The sequence below is a fragment of the Phyllostomus discolor genome, chromosome 14 (genome assembly GCF_004126475.2).
Source record: "Phyllostomus discolor isolate MPI-MPIP mPhyDis1 chromosome 14, mPhyDis1.pri.v3, whole genome shotgun sequence".
NCBI lineage: Eukaryota > Metazoa > Chordata > Mammalia > Chiroptera > Phyllostomidae > Phyllostomus > Phyllostomus discolor.
The window spans coordinates 21,076,320-21,095,650 of record NC_040916.2 but is presented as its reverse complement, the minus strand read 5'-3'; the positions used below and the strand labels follow the sequence as shown (position 1 = coordinate 21,095,650).

The following is a 19,331-nucleotide window of genomic DNA, read 5'->3' as shown; positions in this document are numbered from 1 at the left end:
AACACGCAAAACGTGCGTGTGCAAAGGACACCGAGGAGGGAAAATCGCGATCTAAATGCAAGGTAGTGGCGTGGTACAGGAGCAGGCGAACAAGCTGAACTGCAGCTCAGATGGGAACTCTGGCGCCTCTTGCCTGCACTGCCTGACCACCGACACCCTTCCCCCCCACCCCCCGCCCTTTGTGACTCGGCATCCCTGTAAGCCCCGTCTCTAACGGGGAGATCTGCGGCACACACAGTGACAGCCGTCTGCGTGTATCTGATCCGACCACATCCTGGTGTTAGTGCTAATAAAACCTGTAGCCATGGTTACAGTGCCATTCCTTGGCTGCACGGTTCTCATTTTTGTTTTTCAAAGCTATTTGGTAAGGGCTTGGAGCGCGTGTGGGTGGGTGTGGCACGTGCCCAGGTAAAGTTTTATTTTTAGCGGTGGTGAGCCCAGGCTCTGAGGTCACCGTGAGCAGGGAAGGGGGGCAACTGGGGGGGGGGGGTGCAGGGCGGTGCCTGCCTTCTTCCCCAAATAAGAGGGAGGCTCAGTCACTGACGGCTGAGCCTTCCCACGTCACCTCCTCTTGGAGGGAAGAGTGTTTTTTGAAAAAGCAAGAAGACAACCAAGCCCTTGTGAGATTCTGGTTCTCCCACACAGGTGGTGATTAAAAAATAGACCTTAAATTTGTGGAGTTGCATCATTTGGCTTAATGCCGCCGCAGACGGGAACTCAGCGTTCCACGGACCTAGCGGCGGTCACCCAACGGCGGCCGTACTTTTCTCGGCGGCGCTCAGGGGCGAGGTGGGTCGGCCGGACCACTCGAGAACTAACGGGGTGGCAAAAACATACAGTCGTGCGACTCAACAGCAATACAGACGCGGCTCTCTCTTCCTTCCCGGTGCCTCCCTTCGTTGAGTGTTAACAGAGGTTCAGGATGATTACAAGCCCAGAGCCACCGTGCTGTGATCTTAGGGCCTGAAACGTGAAGGCCAAACCATCGAGGGAGGAGGGAGCAGGAATAGCCTCATTCCACAGGAGCCCACGATGCGGGGGTGAGGGTGGGGGGTGTTCACGTCCTGTCTGCTCCAGTTCAAATCCGCATCCCTCAGGTCGAATGCAGATTCCCCCTGACCTTTCCTCTCGACCTATCCCCCCCCAAATTTTGATGAAGTCACTGGCGGTGCACGCAGAGGACCTGTGTGAGGGTCCCGAAGTAGTCCCTGAGCACCCACTCAGGCCCACGGCCCCCTCTTCCTCTGAAACGGGCGGCATTTTCTCAGCCGCATCAGCTGCCGCGTTAGACGCCTCTGTGCTAATACACCGTTACTGCCGGGACGCTCTGGAGTGGCCACTGGCCTCGCCCTGTCCCCGGTCCCCTCGGTTTGCCTGCCCCGGCCCCCAGACGCCTTCCTCTCGGCCCCTGAAACGCCCCGCACCAAAGGGGGCTGCCGGCGCCCGCTGTAATGTCTGCAGATAAGCGATGTGGGGGAAGGACGGCAGGGCCTGCTTAAGCGGTGGTGAACCGTGTGGGGGCGGAGGGGTAGCCCTGCAGATGCTAACATGCATGTATGTACACACACACACACACACACACACACCCTTTCCTCGGCCTCAACCCCGCACCCCTCCACAGGCACCGTCCCCGTTCCGTCCTGGCCCTGCCTGGAGACCTGGGAGCTTTAGGGCAGACTCTTTGGAAACCACACGGGCCCCCAGGAGTGGGGAGGATGAGGCGGGTGACTTAGATCCGTCCCCCTCTCTCTGCGGGGCGGCCTCATGGCGTGGCGGCCTGCAGGCTTTATCTCCCGGGGGCAGCCCAGAATGCACTTTTTAAAACCAGACGATCCGGGGCTTGAAGAAAGAGGCCACTGGGTGGGGACGGTTTGACAGAGCAAATGCACTGGACGTGTGGCCCTGCCTCGGCCAGCCAGGAGGCAGGAGGGGGCCCCTGGGGCCTGTGGTTGGCTGGGGGCAGCCAGAGGAGGGGTGGGCGTCCCCGTGATGCGCCCTCCTCCAGGGAGAGCCGGCAGGGCCCCAGGTCTGGCTCGGACTTTTCTCCGGTCGCATCGGTTCAGGCTCCTGTGGGTGGTCACGGGCCAACCTCTCAGCGAACGGTTGCCCGGGGGCCGGAGGAGTGGGGATGCTCCTGGGCCCCGGGCCGAGGAGCCAGCTCAGGGTCTCACCACCGGTGATGGAGCGTTTGTGTCCTTGGCAAGGGCTTTCGGCGGCCATGGGACTCTGTTCCGCCGTCTCCAAGGCGGGGACGGCGTCTGACGGACACACAAGAAAGCGGCTGCGTGTGTGGCCTGGACTGGGGACAGGGCTGGAGGGAGGCGGGCTGTCATCTCGGCCCTTTGGTCCCCCCAGGCTCACGCTCTCTGAAGTCAGCGACCCACTGAGTCGAGGCAGACGGCACCTGTGCACGCGCTGCCGAGAACCGCCCAGAGACTTAGAGCCCCGCTGGAATCCTCCCAGGCAGCACGCACAGGGGGGGGCCTGGCGAACACGTGACCCCCTCCAACCTGCGGGCAGTCCAAGGGGCCTGAAGCTCTTGGGAAATCTGCTCCCATGAGCTGAGTGGAGGGCTTCCCACTTCCCATCCAGAATGGATGGATGGACGGACGGACATGCATCTGTCCATCCCCTACCCCTACACCTGGTGGCAGTCACCTGGCCGTGGAGCGGTGCTGGGCAACCTGGGTGCTCCCTGTGCCAGGTGACCCGGGCTTCCCAGGGCTGGCTGGGCATGAGGCATGTCCTCCCTGCGGAGCCAGCTCTGAGCACATTCAATCCTCCTCTGCCTGGAGACGGTGGCCCCGGTGCTGCACCTGCGGCTGACCTCTGGGTGACCCGGGGGGAGGGGGAGGTCTGTGCAGAGTAGGTTTGAGGCTCCCTCTGCACATAGAGACGATGCTGCACGCATACTGTTCTCGTGTATGAAGAGGCCGAGAGTGCAGATAACAATTACTTGCATCCATAAAAGGTGCCATTTGAATTATTTTTCCTGAAGTCGCACATGGATTTTTATACTAAGAAGTGCTAGTTAAGTTTATATGATGTGTGTTAGGTTTATACCAACAGGGAGAGGAGGGAGAACACAGAGGTGTAGGAAGGGGTTCTTAACGGAACAGAGTTTCTTCATGAAACTTGGAACTCTCCTGCCAGGGGATGGCTCAAACCCCTGAACCCCCAAAGCTCGGGTTCCTCATGCCTGAGACGGGAAACTAATGAGCCCACCGACTTCCTCGCCATCCAGTGTTGTGGTAAAAGTCAGCTAATAATATCATGAGAGTTCTTTGTAAACGGGAGGTGCCCTTCTGAGTTTAATTTCCAAAAACAATCAACAGCCATTAGAGGCTAAAATGAATATCAGAAAATCCTAAGTGCACACACAATGGGAAAGGAGAGGGACCGATATTGGTTGGGGTTTGAAGGGGAGTGGCGCGCTCAGAGGAGATGCAGGTTGTGCTGCGTCCTGTGCTGAATGTCACCACATGGGGGGCTGGACATTCGGAGAGAGACGGAAGTTGGGGGGCACTGGAGAGGAAGAGGCAGCAAGAGCAGGGGCTCACAGGCTGGCGCATGCAGAGTGTGGCACTGGGGTGACAGTGCAGAAAGGCTCTGCGGAAGAACGTGGGATGAGGTGGTCCAGGCATGGCTGGGGACATTACAGGCAGCTGCGAAGGCCGGACAGAGGTGTCATGGGTCCCAGGGAGGCCCCCAAAGCTGGTGAGCAGGGGACAGAGCAGTGTCGGTGTTTCGGATGCCACATTCTCCTCCTGAGCTCACTCGTCAATCAAAGTGTGCCTGGGCCAGAGCAGGGGATGGTGTGGGGTTGAGCTCCCCTCCTGGGCTCAGCGAATATTACAAGTATTACAATGAAAATAAAAATCTTTGCCCTGGCTGGTGTGGCCCAGTGGATTGAGCGCTGGCCTGAGAAACACAGGGTTACTGGTTTGATTCCCAGTCAGGGCACATGCCTGAGTTGCGGGCCAGGCCCCCAGTAGGGGGCGTGTGAGAGGCAACCACACATTAATATTTCTCTCCTTTTTCTCCCTGCCTTCCCCTCTCTGTAAAAATAAAACTAAAAAATCTTTAAAAAAAGAGAAAAAAAACTTTTATTAATAGCTTGCTTTCTGCCTTAGACAAAAATCTGATTATGAACCGAAATGAAATATCACCAAACCAATCAGAAAGAAATGGCTATTTATCTCCCGCTCCCTTGGGGCGGGAGAGGGGGGATAAAAGCCGAGCGGTAATCGCTTCCACTGACACCCGACCCGGCTGGCGCTGTTTGTTGGTGGTGGGGGAGAGTCCATCAAGGACCCTGCACTGATGGCTCATCTTAATTTCTCAAAGGCTCTTGCAAACATTTCTCCATTCCGCCCCCGGTCACGTGAGCAGGGGAAGGCTTCCTCGGCCCTAGCTCGCAGATGAACACGCTAAAGAGCAGACGCGTGTTCGGAATCCTCTTACAGCGGCAGAGCTGCTCAGGGGCCGAGGGCTGGGGTTCTGGTCTCCAGCGTTCCCCGCGGGCGGCTCTCTCACTCGACCGATTCCTAAAAAGCCCCAGGAATGTGAGCAGACGGCAACCAGTCGCTTCTGCCGATCCCACACCCTTTCGTTTCTCGGGCTCCGCGGGCTTTGTGGTCTCTGTCATTGGGAGACTCACATGAGCTTCTTTATCTGGAACCCCAGCCTCCCCCAATCCCACCCCAACCACCACCCCAAATCTCCTGGGCCCTCTTGTGTTCCCCTCGGGGAGCCCTCCCTGTGCCCCACACTGTCCCCCGACGACACCCTGCAGCCTGCCGTAGGCCCAGAGTTTTTGCTTGGTCATCTCCCTTCCTCTCTAGGCAGATGGGCTCCCCTCACCGCATCCCCAGCAGCTGGGGCAGGTTTTGCTCTTGGAAAATATTCCCCGAGTTAACGAGTGAACATTTTTGCAGGTGAAGAAGCAGGGGCTCGCTCACAGCCACTCAGGACCATGTGGCCGGGCTCCCCCCAGATGTCCGGCGGTCACTTTGCTCTGTCCCGCGGGGTTCTGGGTGCACACACAGCGCTGTGGGCGGGTAGCAGACACTCAGGGGAAAACCATCCCCGCGCTGGAATGTCGACATTCTGGATCTGGAGAACTCTCTCGCGGTCTGGGCTCGGGTGCCAGTGTGCGCGGGCATTCCAGAGTGTGAGGGTGCCCTGCGGGCCTCTCGGGGCGGCTGGCTGCTTCTGAATCTCCAGAGACGCCGTCGTGCCGAGGGCAGAGGTGACAGAAGGAAGGTCTGACACCCGTGATCGCCGGCCTCTGCAGGAGATGGGCATCAGCCTTGCGGGGTGGGGGGCCACCCTGAGTATTGACACGACTCCCGTGGGAAGCGAGGCGTGGTGTTGGGAAGCCCCGCCCAGCTGTGTTCCAGACACTTCAGTGTCCGTGGGTGGGCATTTCATTGGTGGTTCCTGACTGCCGGGCCGATTGCCTTGGGTCTGTGTGTGTGCAGCGCCGGCGTCTTGCTGCCTCGCTGTCACTACTGCATGAGGCTTTCCCCATTGTTTCCCCGGGGGAGGGACACTCTGCCACTTCTTCCTTCCTTCCCTGAGCCTGGGTCGCTGACACAGGGAGGCCAGAAGGGCCACGGACTGCCACGTCGCCCGCTGCCCAGGTGCAGCTGCAGACAGTTCCACGCACGGGCGTCGGGCGCCCACCTGGTGCAGGAGGACGGGACCCCACTCTTCTGTCTAAGGCCTTCCCAGGCACTGCTGCACCTGCCAGCCACCTGGGCCGGGGGTTCCAAAGGGAGCGAAAGGTATAGACTGTGACCTGGAGGAATCTGTTTTGCTGGGGAAATGGATGAGCCCAGGACCAGAACAAGAACGTGTGGCTAGTTAGGGGGCCTAGCAAACAGACGGTTACAGGAGCAGCAAGGAGGAAGCCGTCAGCTCCAAGGAGGAATCTGGGCGAGGCTTCAAGGAGGGTGTGACTTGGGTTGGCACCTGGGGGGGGGCACAATGGATGATGCAGTGGGAGGAGGATGGAAAGATGGGGTTCCAGGTCGCTCAGGAAAGTGCGGCTGGCTCAGAGAAGGAGTCCAGTCAAGGGGGGCCTGGGCTGCAGCCAGAGCTGGAGGCTTCCAGGCTCCTGCTGTTGCCACGGCGACGCTCCAACGCTCCCTCTGGCCCACAGCTGCGATCCATGGAACAGCCCGGCCGCAGGTGTGGGGCGGCGCCTGAGCTTGTGGCCCAGGAGAAGGGCTGCTCCGGGACACTGGCCCTCCCCCCTCCGGAGTCCAGGGGCAGAGCTAGGGGTGACCGGTGACGTGCTGGGCCGAGGTCCTTATGGGACATTTTCTGTTTTGCCATGAAAAGAAATGACTGTGCAAGAAAACCTCAGTGGCTGGGGAGTCCGCGTCCTTCTTCCCCCGACTTGGAACTCACTTTATCCCTCTGTGTATTCTCAAGTTTGGTGGGAATCCTGGTGTCGACTCCAGGGTCACAGGGTGAGCAAAGCTGGTTCCAGTGGCTCCAGTTCAAAGGGACCACCCCCCCCACCCTCACTGCCCTCCCCCTCACATACACACCCGCACTCGGCCTGCCCATGCAGCAGTCTTGCTAACGTTTAGCACGAGGTTGGTAGACACCGAACAAGGTGTTTGTCCGAGGGGCAAGCCTCCACCAGAGGCTGCACGTGGGAAGCCCACGAGGTGGATGTGACCAGGGAGTAGACTCTGTTTCCTTCACAGGTTCAAAGCACAACCCCCCTCTGTCCCCATCCCACTGGCGTTACCCCGTTAGGTGGACCAGCCTGGCTCAGAGCCCAGCCCCCCATTCACTGTCTGTCTGCCCGTCTCCCTTCCCTGACCCCTGGGCTGCGTCTGTTTTGAGAGCGTCTATGAGTGGACATCGGGGACCCCGGCATCGGAGTCACGTGCCAGTGTGACAGGGGCTGGAAGTTCTGCCAGCAGAAGCAGATGGGCCTGTGTTTGTTGGGGAACCTGTGTTTAATGAGCAGCTACTATGTCCCGGATACTATGCACTGGGAATACAACGAAGAGTGGCACCCAAGGGCGACGGGGGGAGAGTCAGATCTTCCCGAGGATCACCAAGGTTTATGACGAAAACAATACTGGAGCCAAGGGAAGGGCACTCAGCTCCTGGTAGAGACCTCAGTTTCCTCATCTATGAAATGGGGGTGGTAGTTGAGCTGTCGTGAATGTTAAACGGGAGGGAGGAGGGGTGAGGGGGTTACCGAAGCGTCTGGCACACGTACATGCGTACCACACTCCATAAATGTTACCATCGTCACCTGCTGCTTCCTACGTGGTCACACCCAAAGGACTTATACTTTACCCAAACAGTCTCTTCATCAAGCATCCAAATAGCCCTGCATCTCTAGGACAACAGGAGGCCGTATCTCTCGTTAATGTGTAAGAGCCATGGCAACGAACGTGGGGCCAGGCGCAGAAAAGTGTGCCACTTCGTACGCATATTTCCTTCAAGAAAGGCAAGTGAATCACGAGTGTGCTGACAAGAATGTGGGGGAAGGGAACATAGTCTGGCGGGTCCTCAAAAAGCTCAACTAAGAATCACCCAGCATTTCCACCCCTCGTTGTGCCCGGAGCAGCTGCACACGGGTCCTTGTACACGCGCACTCACCACAGCCAGAAGGCCCATCGACCGATGAACACGGAAACAGACTGTGCCGTCTGCACACGGCGGAATACTACTCAGCCACGAAAAAGCACGGAGTGCTAGTAGACCCTAAACCCTGGATGAACCTTGAAGACATTGTGCTACATGAAAAGGCCAGGCCCAGCCCTGGCTGGCATAGCTCAGTGGATTGAGCGCGGGCTGCGAACCAAAGTGTCGCAGGTTCGATTCCCAGTCAGGGTATATGCCTGGGTTGCAGGCCATGACCCCCAGCAACCACACATTGGTGTCTCTCTCTCTATCTCCCTCCCTTCCCTCTCTAAAAAATAAATAAAATCTTAAAAAAAAAAAAAGGCCAGGGCCAAGAGGTCACACACGGCAGGGCTCCATGTGTGGAAGAGCAGAAGAGGCAGGCCCACCCCGACTGCACGCACAGGGGAGGCTGCCAGGGGCTGGGAAGGGGAAGAGGGAGCGATGGGGGTGGCGGCTTTGCGGGCACAGGGCCTTCCTGGGGGTGACGAGGGTGTTGTGGAACTACACAGAGGTGGTGGTTACCCAGCCTTGTGGGTGTACAAATGCCACGGAATCGCTCACTTTAAAAAATGGTTAATTGTAGGTGATGTGAATCCCTCCTCGATTAAAAAAATGTGGAGGGAGAGAATGCGAAATTTCCTGAAAGCTAATCGATGGTGAACAGCGCAGTTTCTGTTAGGAGTTGCTCAGGGGATAGAGAACGTCACGGCCGTGTGTTCAGAGCGAGTCCTCCGCTCACCGCAGAGCCAGAGGCCGAGGGGCCACACACCTCGGTGGCTTCCGCGTGCCCACGTGAGGGGCGATAGCGTTACACCGCGACACGCTGACTCCTGGAAACTGTCGGTCAGGAGGAGCACCAGACCGTCTTCCCCCTGCGGCACGTGCCCGTGACAGGGTTCGCTTCCCCTGTCCCAGACGGGGTGAGGGGTGCATGGGGCGTCTGTCTGGAAATGAGACGTTCTTTCCACGGCTGGCGGGGCAAACCCGTGCCACCCAGCCGCCGGAAACGGCACAGTCGGCCCTGTCCTCGGAGGGGCCGATGGCACCACAGGACGGCGTCTGGGTGCGGGGCGGTGCACAGGCCCTTCCCACCCCCCGTGGAGGGCTCTTGATGGGACGGGCGGGTCACCTGCTGGGCAGGGCGAGTGTCCCAGGTCAGGAGTGGAAGGCGGAGCGGCGGGAGGGAGTCTGGATGTCCATCAGGCACTTACGAGGAAGGGGCTCGATGGATGGGCAAGTGTCTCAGTGTCACCCGTGGTCCCACGCATAACGTTGAATAAACAACCCGACGGGCTGGGGAAGCAGCCAGGTGGTGGGCAACCTGGATGGCTGTCATTTCTGTGCACTGCGCATTCTCAGCCCCACCCTTCGGCAGATGGCTGCGGAGAGCATCGCCTGCACACTGAAAATTCGAGGGAGCTGAGAAAGGTTGGGCGAGGTTCGTTTACTCCCGGCCCCTGATCGCTGGGAAGGTCACTGTGGCCCCGGCATTAGGTCCTGGGAGATGTCAGACCACTCTCCAGGGAGCCTCAGGGCTCTGGCCAGAGTGGCTTCGGAAGGCTGGCACTTTGTGCCCTGGTAGAGCCAGGGCCACAGAGCTCAGGCAGGGGCACGCACAGACCCCAGATCCTGCTCAGGTTGGGGTGGGAAGGGCAGGTTCCTGCCCTGCCCTGCAGCACCCTCTTTTTCAAGGGGGCCGCGCTCACGTGTCATTTAGGGGAAGACATGGCGTGTCCTCTGCGTGCCATTCTGTGCCCGTAATACGACAGCTGGAGGACGTCTCACTTGCCTCTCAGTCCCGGCCCCAACCCAGCCTGGACACCTCTCCCAGCTCGGGGACAGTGCGGAGACCGAAAGCACTGTGACACGCAACTCTCCTCCCTCTCTCCTGCCCATTGTCTCCTCCGCCTCGCCCGGCCAACGAGAGGAAGTGGCTGCTGGGCTTCTCCGAGGCCCACGGGCTCGCAGGTGGGGTTGGTTGTACTGGAGGGGAGTGAAAGTCAGCCGGAGAGCCTCCTGGCAGGGAGAAGTTTCAGGTGGTTAAAAGCAAGTCTGCAGCGGCTTCTAAACACAGTCTTCAATTTTGACCTAGAAATAGAGCCGCGGCGAGGTTTTCTTTCCTGTCCCAGCGACGAGCTCTACAGAGCAGCCGCCCGCTCACAACAGAGGGAGCAAGTTTCCCCCCCGGGGGCCGGGACTCGGCTTGGGCACAGCCAGGGCCCCCGGGGAGTCCCCCCGAGAAAGGAATCTTGCGTCTGTGTGACGTTCATTCTGGAACGCGGCTGCCCTGGCCAGTGTCCACTACCAGGTCCGCTCATGGCCCCAGGTGGTGGCCCGGTGAGGCGGCCCAGGCCCACACTGGGGTGCGTGTCAGGAGACTGGGCTGCGGTTTCTGGGCCTGGGAACCGCCCCACCCAGAATCTGCTGCAGGTTTTCCTGCTGCTGCTGCTGGGACGGAGGGGGCCTGTCTGCCCATTTTCTCTCTCTCTCCCTGGGACCATCTCGGAGCCCCTGTGATTCGCCTGCCGCCTCTCTCTTCAGGGTGTAAACCGTGTGTCTGTGGGTGACGGGTAACTCAGACCCGTGCCCAGGTCTCAACACGGTCTGTAGGACGTGGTGCGTGAAACACCAAAGGGTGGGAAAGGCCCCGGATGCATTCCCCTTGTCCAAGGGCTCTTCAGGAATCCTCCAAGGCCAACCCACCCCCCTCCCCGTGTCCCCTGGAGCCACTAGAGAGAAGATTCAGCTTCGAGGGCGGCCTTTTTATTTTACCTTCCTGCCTGCATTTCGGTCCCTGTGCCTGTGCCTCTGTGTGAGGGATGGGAGGCCCAGGCGTGAGAACCCCCAGGGTGCCCGCTGTTCCGGCACAGGGAGATGGAGCTCGCATTCCGGCCCCTCCCTGAACCAGCCGCTGACCTGGGCACACACTCTGCCCCACCCCCCCACCCCCCGAACCTGAGTTTGCTCATCTGTGGAGTGAAGGGGTGGGGCGGCTTCTCGCTCAAGTGTTTTTCCATTTGAAGTCTTTGAGTCTGTGGTTACTTCCTTTTTTCATCAACAGCCAGCGCTATCAGAAGTCTGTTGACATGAAAGTTTTGATGTTGGCATAAGAGTGAAGCTTCGCTGGGACGGAGACTAGGTCAGGCTTCCCGGCTGGGGGCAGAGGGAAAAATCCCGGAAATACCCGTGCAAGAGGCACCCACCGAGGCTCACATTCAGGGCCACCACTGGTTTAACCGGCACCTTGGGTTGGAAACAGTCACCCCCTCGGGGAACCCTGGGAGGCACGTGGGTGGTCCGTGGCCCAGCCCAGGAAAGACTGGCCGCTTTCAGCCCCTCGAGCTCCCAGGAGCCCTTGCAGCCCTGTGTAGCCCACTTAAGCGTCAGTAAGGCATTCACTCTGGGGCTCTGGCCGCCGCGGGCGAGGAGTAAAAGGGGAAGCGGCCGGACTAGATGTGTGCCGTTGCTATGACGGGAGACGCAGCTACCGCCTTGAATTATCTCCTGCAGGGAAAAGGCTGCAAGCCTGGGCCCAGGATGCTGCCCAGGTCCAGCACCTGCACGGTCCACCTGATGGCTTCCGGAGGCTGGCTGAGTAATCATAGAGCCCCTTATATTTTTACAGAACCTTACAATTTCTGCAGCACATTCAATGCACTTTCTTGTTCAACTTGACCCTGATTTTAACCATGGCCCCGGCGAGTAATAATTATCCCCATTTTAATTTTTTTAAAGATAATGTTTTGAAGATTTTACTTATTTTTAGAGAGAGAGCGCAGAAAGGATTGAGAAAGAGAGGAAGAGAAATATCACTGTGCGGTTGCCTCTTGTGTGGCCCACACTGGGGGCCTGGCCTGCAACCCAGGCATGGGCCCTGAATGGGAATTGAACCGGTGACCCTTTGGTTTGCAGGCCGGCACTCAATCCACTGAGCCACACCAGCCAGGGCTATTTATTTATTTATTTTTAGACAGAGGGGAAGGGAGGGGAGGGAGAAAGAGAGGGAGAGAAACATCAATGTGTGGTTGCCTCTCGCACGCCCCCTACTGGGGAACCTGGCCCATAACCCAGGCACGTGCCCTGACTGGGAATCCAACTTGAAACCCTGGGATTTGCAGGCTGCTCCTCAATCCACTGAGCCACACCAGCCAGGGCTTATTAATTCCATTTTAAATGTAAGGGAAATGAAGCTGGGAGATTCAAAGACTTGTTCAAGGGCAAGCCAGTCAGGGGTCAAGATAAGAGTTGAACCCATGTCTCTCTGGTTCTAAGTTCAAGGCTATTTTTCCTTCCACACCAGGTCCCATAAGATCCTGACCTGGGCCGGGGCAGCCAGACCCAAAGCACTACCCTGTAGGGGGTGAGAGTAGGTCTGAAAAACTCATCCTCCTATTGGAATACCGCGGGGCTCTCCCACACATGCACAGTGAGTTTCGGGGGGCTTTTGGCAGATCTTACAGTTGAGCTAAAGTACTCATTTCTCTCAGTAGACATGATTCCCGGGAAACGGCTTGTTTGGTTAAACCCACGCGCACCTCCTGTGTGCCCTTAACCCAGGATGCTCTCCAATATCTCAGGAATCGTCACCCAAAGCCTTGGGAGCCTAGAGACAGCCATTTGGAAGCCAGCGCGTGATATGAAAAGAATCTCTGTAGGCCTTTCCCGACAAATCCAAGACTCTCTCTCGGCAGCCCGTGGTCTCACGAGGCTCCTTTGGCTCCTTCAACACGGCGTTGGAGTTCCACTGGAGCAGCCTCCAGCTCTCCCTGAGGACCAGAGCGGAGCGCTCCCTGCCGGCCACGCAGCTCCGCCTGGACCTCTCCTGGGAGGAGCCAGCGTGCATGTGTCTACAGGGTTCACCGCCGCCTTCTCCCACAATCCGCTTCCCAAACCGTTCCGCTGCAGTTCATGGGATCTCCACTGCACGCATCACAATGCACCCCACCCCCACCCAGCTCAACACTGAGCACACGACCTCTCTCCCAAGCACTCCCCCGTTACCATATTCAGCTGGGCACCGGGCGCCTTGATCCTCCTTCCTAAATGTACACGGAAGTCCGCTCTCTCTCCTCGGACCCCACTGCCGCCATCTGACTCAAGGTTCTCCTCATCTCTGTATCCCGTCCCTGCAAACCAGCTTCCTCTGGCCACTCGTCGTCTCTCCGAACATGAATCTGACTGCGTCCTTTCCCTGCTTAGCAACCCAAAGGGACTTCCCACCGCCACAGGAGAGAGCTCACCGTTCTTAGTCTAGTATTGGGTTGGCCAAAAAGCCCATTCTGTTTGTTCCCTGCGATGGCTGTGGGAGTGCTTAGTTGTCTTTAACTTCATTCAAAACAATTTTGTTAGATTGTATTGTGACAGCTGGCACATCAGCATGCATTAAAAAAAAACTTATCAAGACTGGTGAATTTTTATCAGCCATTTCAATGTTGGAAGACAAAGAAAACACACAACATTTCCAGTATACTATGCTTTATTATTTCAAGAAAGGTAAAACATGCCATTGAAATGCCAAAAAAAAAAAAAAAGATTTATGCAGCATATGGAGAAGGTGCTGTGGCTGACTGAATGGTCAAAAGTGGTTTGCGAAGTTTCTTGGCACTGTTGACATTTTGGCCAAATAATTGTTTTGCTGTGGGCTGTCTCATGCACTGGAAGATGTTTAGCAGCACCCCGGGCCTCTGCCCACTAGAAGCCAATAGCGGGAGTTAGCCGACATACTCAAAATATCCAAATCAATAAAGTTATTGGTGGAAATAAAAAAAAAGGTGTCTTCTATTTTACAGAAAAAGCTAAACAGACTTTTTGGCCAACCCAATAACACAATCTCCCTGACGTGCATTTCCCCCAACCTGCCCTTGACTTTGCACACACTCTTCCCTCCGCCTGGACACCCTTCCCTGGGACGACCTCCTCACTCCCCACACCTGCCCATCCATCGCTTCGGCAGGGTTGGCCTTCTGTATTTTGCCGTGTATAACGTGCACCCTAGTTTTTCCCTCAAAAATTGGGGCAAAACAGAGTGCATTATACACGGCGAAATATGGCACTTCCCCAGGGGAGTTTATCCCACCCTCCCTGGGAAGTGTCCAGTGTCCGGGGGCCACTGCTGTTAGGGTGTGGATGATTCTGCGCTGCAGTGTGTGTCTGTATCTGCCTTCTCTCTCAGATTGTGGGCAAATTATCTTAGGACCCCAGGGTGTTGACATGCTGCGTGGCACCCAGTAGGTACACCAGTGTCGAATGAATGGATGGGCGGGAGGGATGTCTCCCTCTTTCATGAAAACAGCAACCTCACTTTCGGAGTGTTCATTATTCTCTTGGGTTTAGTCTTCAGGGAAAGGGGCAGAAGCCTTCCTCTCTCTCTTCCTCCACAGGCTAAATATTGACCAAGCACGGAGGCTGGGGAAACACTTGTTTTGCAGTGCATTTCTTTCCTATAAGTGTATCTGCGGGGAAGATGGGGAGCCAGCATGTCAGAGGAAACGAAGGAGAGCAGGAGGTCGGCAACCTCCTGGCAAGACTCTGGCCTAGTTCTTTAGGCGGCCCTTGCAAGCCATTTGTGAAAGGGTCAGTTAGGGACGAGATGCACCAACGCCACCTTTACATCTTCTAACTCAAGGCTCCCCCAGCCTGCCACAGGACTTCCAAAGGAGGGGTGCTTCAAACGAGCTTCAGCTTCCCGGGGAACCTTAGTGGAGCCAGGGAAACCCAACAGCTCCGGTGGGAAGGGGCTTCCCAGCCGCTCCGGGGGACTTCCCCTCCCCTTCCTCGCTCGACAGAACCCAGGGAGCCGTCCTGCGAGCTGCCTGCGGGCTGGCTGCCGCCTGCTCCGTGAAAGCAGGGCCGTGCGGTCCGCTTTGGTTTCCCTTTCGGTTCGCAGAACCGGTGTTCCCCCTCCAGCTACCGGCTGCCGCGGAGTAAACTGTTATGACATAATGCGTCCTGTGAAGCTCTTCAACGCGCCGCCGGGGCAACAGGGCTCACTGTGCCCTCCGTTCTGGGCGGCGGGGGCGGGGGCCGGCCGGGGGACCGCAGAGAGTCAAAGAAGTGGGGCGCGAGCAATCTGCGTCCCAGCAGCTCCCCAGGCGGATGGGGAAGGAGGTGGCAGGTTCCCATTCCACCCCTGGCTCCAGGCCACGTTTTCGCTCTGGCCACTTTCTCAGCCGCGTGAAAATTTGGCTTCACCTGGAGTAATTCAGAAACATCTCAGCCTAACTTTTGGCAGGGTCTCAGGCCTTAACTTTTCCAGTAGCGAACAACGTCCCTGTGTCCCTTTCAAAGCGCTCCTACGGGGCGGGCAGCTGCTGGCGACTGGACTCGGAGAACTCCACCCGTCCCAAACCGGGCCGCCCAGCGCCCACGCCGGGCGCCCCGGAGAAGGAGGGGAACACCGCGGAGGGGCCAGGGGCGACTCAGAAACCGCCCTTCGCGGTTCCTCACTTACCCCTGGGCGCGGGCCTCATCCTGCTAAGGAAAGAAGTGAGCTGGAGGTCCCCTTCCAAACCGAGGGCAGCTTAAAATGTATACACACACACACACACACACACACACACACAACAACAACAACAACAACCACAAAAAAATCTGGAGACTCACCTTGCAGTCCCCCGAAGGACTTCCTGCCGGCACGGTGGCTCAGGGGTCCCCCGGTGCTGCCGGCAACACAGTGATCTCACGTAGGGCGCGCACGGGCAGGGCCAGGCTCGTTTTCGGGGCTCCTGCGGGTCCCGGGCGCCGGCGGGGCCGGGCGCGGGGTCAGCGGGCACCCTGAGCCTACCTGCGCCGCGAAAGGCGCCCTCTATCTTCCCCGCCCGCCTGCCGGCCGACGCCTCGCATTTTTGAGGTTTTACTCTCCAACTGCGTCCGGGGCCCTGAAGTCACAGCCTGAACTTTCTGAATCAGGCGCGCTCGCTCTCCCGCCTCCTGGGCTCGTAGGGGAGTCCCACAGGGCCCACGGACCACGGAGCTCTTGGACTCCGGCGCACACGCCGGGCCGCGCCCTCTTTCTTGCCGCCAGTTTCCCCCGCCCCGCCCGCCCCCGCAGTTACGTGTCTGTGCCCTCTCCGTCCCGGACACGCCTCCTGCAGGACACGGCCGCCCCTCCTGGCGGGGAGCCGGTCCTCGGGCGCTTTCACAGCTGGAAAGTTCCCAGGCACCTGAGACCTGTTTGGGAAGGGGGCGGGAGGCGTTGCAGAGCGAGGCCCTGGGGCAGACTGGGTGGAGGCCGCAGCGCCTCATTTGGGCAGACAGAAATGACCGGCTCCCCTAGTCTACTGCTGTGCGCGCCGCCGCAGCGCCCCCGAAAGTCTGCGCCGCTCCCGGCAGGCACGGAGGGACAGTGCGCCAGGCGGGAGCTGTCGGAGCCCAGATGGAGGGGAAACCCCCTCCAGGAACCTCTCAGAGGTTCTTCCCTTCCCTCTCCTCCTCAGTACCGGCCCCCCCCCCCCCCCCCCCCCCCCCCCCCGCATCCACTGTCTCTGAGACTTTGGTGGGTGTTGTTTCTGGCACCTAGAACGCTGGAAAACAAAACGTGCGGTGCCGGACTCGGGACAGAAAGCCTCAGTGACTCAGGGTAGGGAGTTTATGGATGGTCTCCATGGTTACTGTGGGTGGGGAAGGAAGGGGTGATGCAAGGACCTGGCCGGGATGGGCTTCCTGAGAGTGGTGTCTCCTGGAGCCCTTCTAGGCCACGGGCAGGGATACCGCCCACTCGATGGTTTTCCCCAGGCTGCCCAGGTGCCAGGGGCTGAGCCAGGTCTGGCGCCCCTCCCACCGTGCTGGAGCGCTGGGTCTTTCCGCCTCTGCACGCTAGCGTTAGCATGACTGGTGAGCATGACTGGTGAGCATGAGTGCGAGCCAACCGCTCCTCCTGAGGAGCAGGAGACTGCTCTCTGTACCTGCAGGGGAAACCACATGGCTCTGGGTGGAAAGGCCACGACATCACCCAGCCCTCTGGTGCAAACGCCGAGAATGATTAAGGGAAAGGGGGGGGATGTTTTCTTCCACTGGAAGGAGATTAGATGAGGCTCTCTTCCAGGTGCTCACACTCAGGCTGGATTGGAACGAGAGGAAGGGAAGGTGGGCCCCAGGAGCAGGTGGGCTAACCAGTACTCAGGCAGGGCCAGCGGGGATTGGCAGGTGAGGGGAGGGGGGAGAGAGGAGTTCCTCAGCACTTGGGTTTCCAGGTGGAAGGAAGCTCAACCCCAATCCCACTGGGGGTGAGTGGTCTGCCAAGTAAACTTGGCCCCGCCCATGCTGGGAGCTGGAAGGCAGAAGGCAGTGGGCCCAAGAATTGAGAATCGAGGAGGGCAGGTGTGCGGGGCTGGCAGTGGGCCCTCAGTGCGGCCCTGCAGGTGGGGAAGGGACAGGCATGTCCTTCCGTGCTAAGGAAGGACACTGGACACTGGCCCAGGAGCTCGGCAGATAACGTGCCGTTCAGTGTTTCCCGGCACAGCTGAGAGAGGCGGAGCCGCAGACCAGGAGGCTGAGGGTCAGAGAAGTTAAGCGCCATCCCCAAAACCACACAGCTCATTGGTGGGGGAGCCTGGCTTTGAGTCCAAGCGTTTCCCGCCCCCGTCCCCCCCGGACCACTCTGGCAGCACGTAGAGCAAGGACTCGCCTCCTGTGCGGGGACCCTGCTCTGGAGTGGGGTGGTGTCCAGGCCTGGACTGAGGCCTGGTGGGGGCAAGCTACAGACAGTCCTTGCCTGGAAATCTGCTGGGCTGGCCAGAAAGTCCACGTGGTTTTTTCTGTAAAACAAAGGACACGTTTTTCGTTTTCACCAATAACTTTATTGATTTGGGTATTTTGAGTTTGCTGGCTCTCTCCTGGGTGGTATGATGCTGACTGTTCTCAATTATTGTCTTGATTTGATCGCTATCAGCTTCAGCTGGTCCACCATAGAGCACCATCCAGCGAGAAAGCTCCAGCACAAAACTTTGCAAACCACTTTTTTTTTTTAAAGGATTGTATTTATTTACTTCTAGAGGGGAAGGGAGGGAGAAAGAGAGGGAGGGACATCAGGGTGAGAGAGAAACATGGAAAAGTTGTCTCTCACACGCCCCCAACTGGGGACCAGGCCCGCAACCCAGGCATGAGCCCTGACTGGGAATTGAACCCGTGACCCTTTGGTTCTCAGGCCGGCACTGAACCCACTGAACCACACCAGCCAGGGTAGCAAACCACTTTTGACACATTCGGTCAGTCACGGCACCTTCTCCATGTACTGCATAAGTCTTTGTTTGTTTGTTTCAGTTGCATTTTTACCTTTCTTGAAATAATAAAGCATACTATGTGAAAATATTGCTTATTTTCTCCCATCTTCAATATTAAAATGGCTACACAAAAATTCACCGATTTTGATTTTTTTTAATGCACGCTGATAGGACAGCTGTCACAAGACAATCTAACAACATTGTTCCAAGTGCAGTTAAAGACAACTAAGCACTCCTAGAGCCATCGTATGGGAAAAACAAACCAACATTTTAGCCAGCCCAAGAGAACCCGATGTTACAGATTGGCCGTGGCCCGAGTGACAATTACTGAGGGTTGCTTTTAAGAGAAAACAGGAGGAAGCTAACTGAGAGAAACCGAGGCAAGCGACTTGAATACGGGGCTTCTCGGACATGATGGTCCATGGCAGAGAGAAAAAGCAGAGGCCAGCCTGTACGGTGGCAGCTCTGCGACATGTCAGACAGAGTGGGGGGAGAGAGGCCGGTGGCTCATGGGCGAGCGGGATGCCGGCGGGCCAGCCTGCAGTGCACTGCCGGGCCGCAGGGTGAGGCGAGGGTTGGACAGCCCTGGCAGAGGCCTCTCTGGCAGAAGGGAGGGAGCAGGTGTCCAGCCCCAGGGCTCTCGCTCTGGGAGGACGGGGCACCCCTCACGGTAAAGCAGGCCAGAACCCCCACCTGCTGTTCTCTTCTCTGGGCCGTGAAACCCCAACTCTGATGAGCTCATGGATGACCCTGGGCAGCCACAGGGCTGTGACATTTTGCTTCATCCTCATTAGGGCTCATTTTTTTTTCAGTAAAGCTATTTGAAGGTGGTCAAGAAGTTAGTGGGCTCTAAATGGAGTGCAACAGAGCATTAACATCTTTCTTTTTAAAAAAAGAAGCCAAAAGAAGCCAAAAGAAGCAGTCCCGTGTAATTTGAGTGACCACCCACTGCGAGCACCTGCCGAGCCCTGGTTTCAGCACGGCGGGACAACGGTGCTGCCCTGCCTCCCAGATCGCTGGCTGTGAACGCCAGGGGCGCACCTGGCACAGGACGCAGCACACCGCTTGCTTTGCTCCTGGCCGCGCCCCACTGCAGACAGCTGGCTTGCCCTGGGGGTCAGCACCCCCCTCCCCACCCCGTCCACCCCGTGCTGCCTGCAGACTCTTTCCCGCCCGTTCAAAAATCCCCCGGGTGTAGAAGGCGTGTAGAAGCTACTGCCCATGCAGCCAGGGTGGTGCTGCCCCCCACTGGGCAAGCTCTCCCAGTACGGAAGACATGAGAACATTATTTTACCCTCACCTAAAAACTAGGGCGCATTCTGGCCTCTGACACTTGGGCAACAGTCTAGAAGCATGAGTGGGCCACTGAGAGTCACATGCTGAGAGGTGCCTGGACACGGGCAGCGCTGTGGACAAGGCGCAGGCTGTTAGGAAGCGATCCGCCGGTCA

At 58.0% G+C, this 19,331-nt stretch overlaps 1 protein-coding gene across 1 annotated transcript in view; it reads right to left on the bottom strand.

Moving 5' to 3' along the window:
- The window catches only part of KIAA0040 (KIAA0040 ortholog), a 28,369-nt gene extending 12,485 nt beyond the window's left edge, over positions 1 to 15,884 (bottom strand). Inside the window, exon 1 of the mRNA XM_036015112.1 lies at positions 15,265 to 15,884. The gene's annotated coding sequence lies outside the window, so the exon portion shown is untranslated. The remainder of the gene's footprint in view (positions 1 to 15,264) is intronic.
- Between the last annotated feature and the right edge of the window lie 3,447 nt (positions 15,885 to 19,331).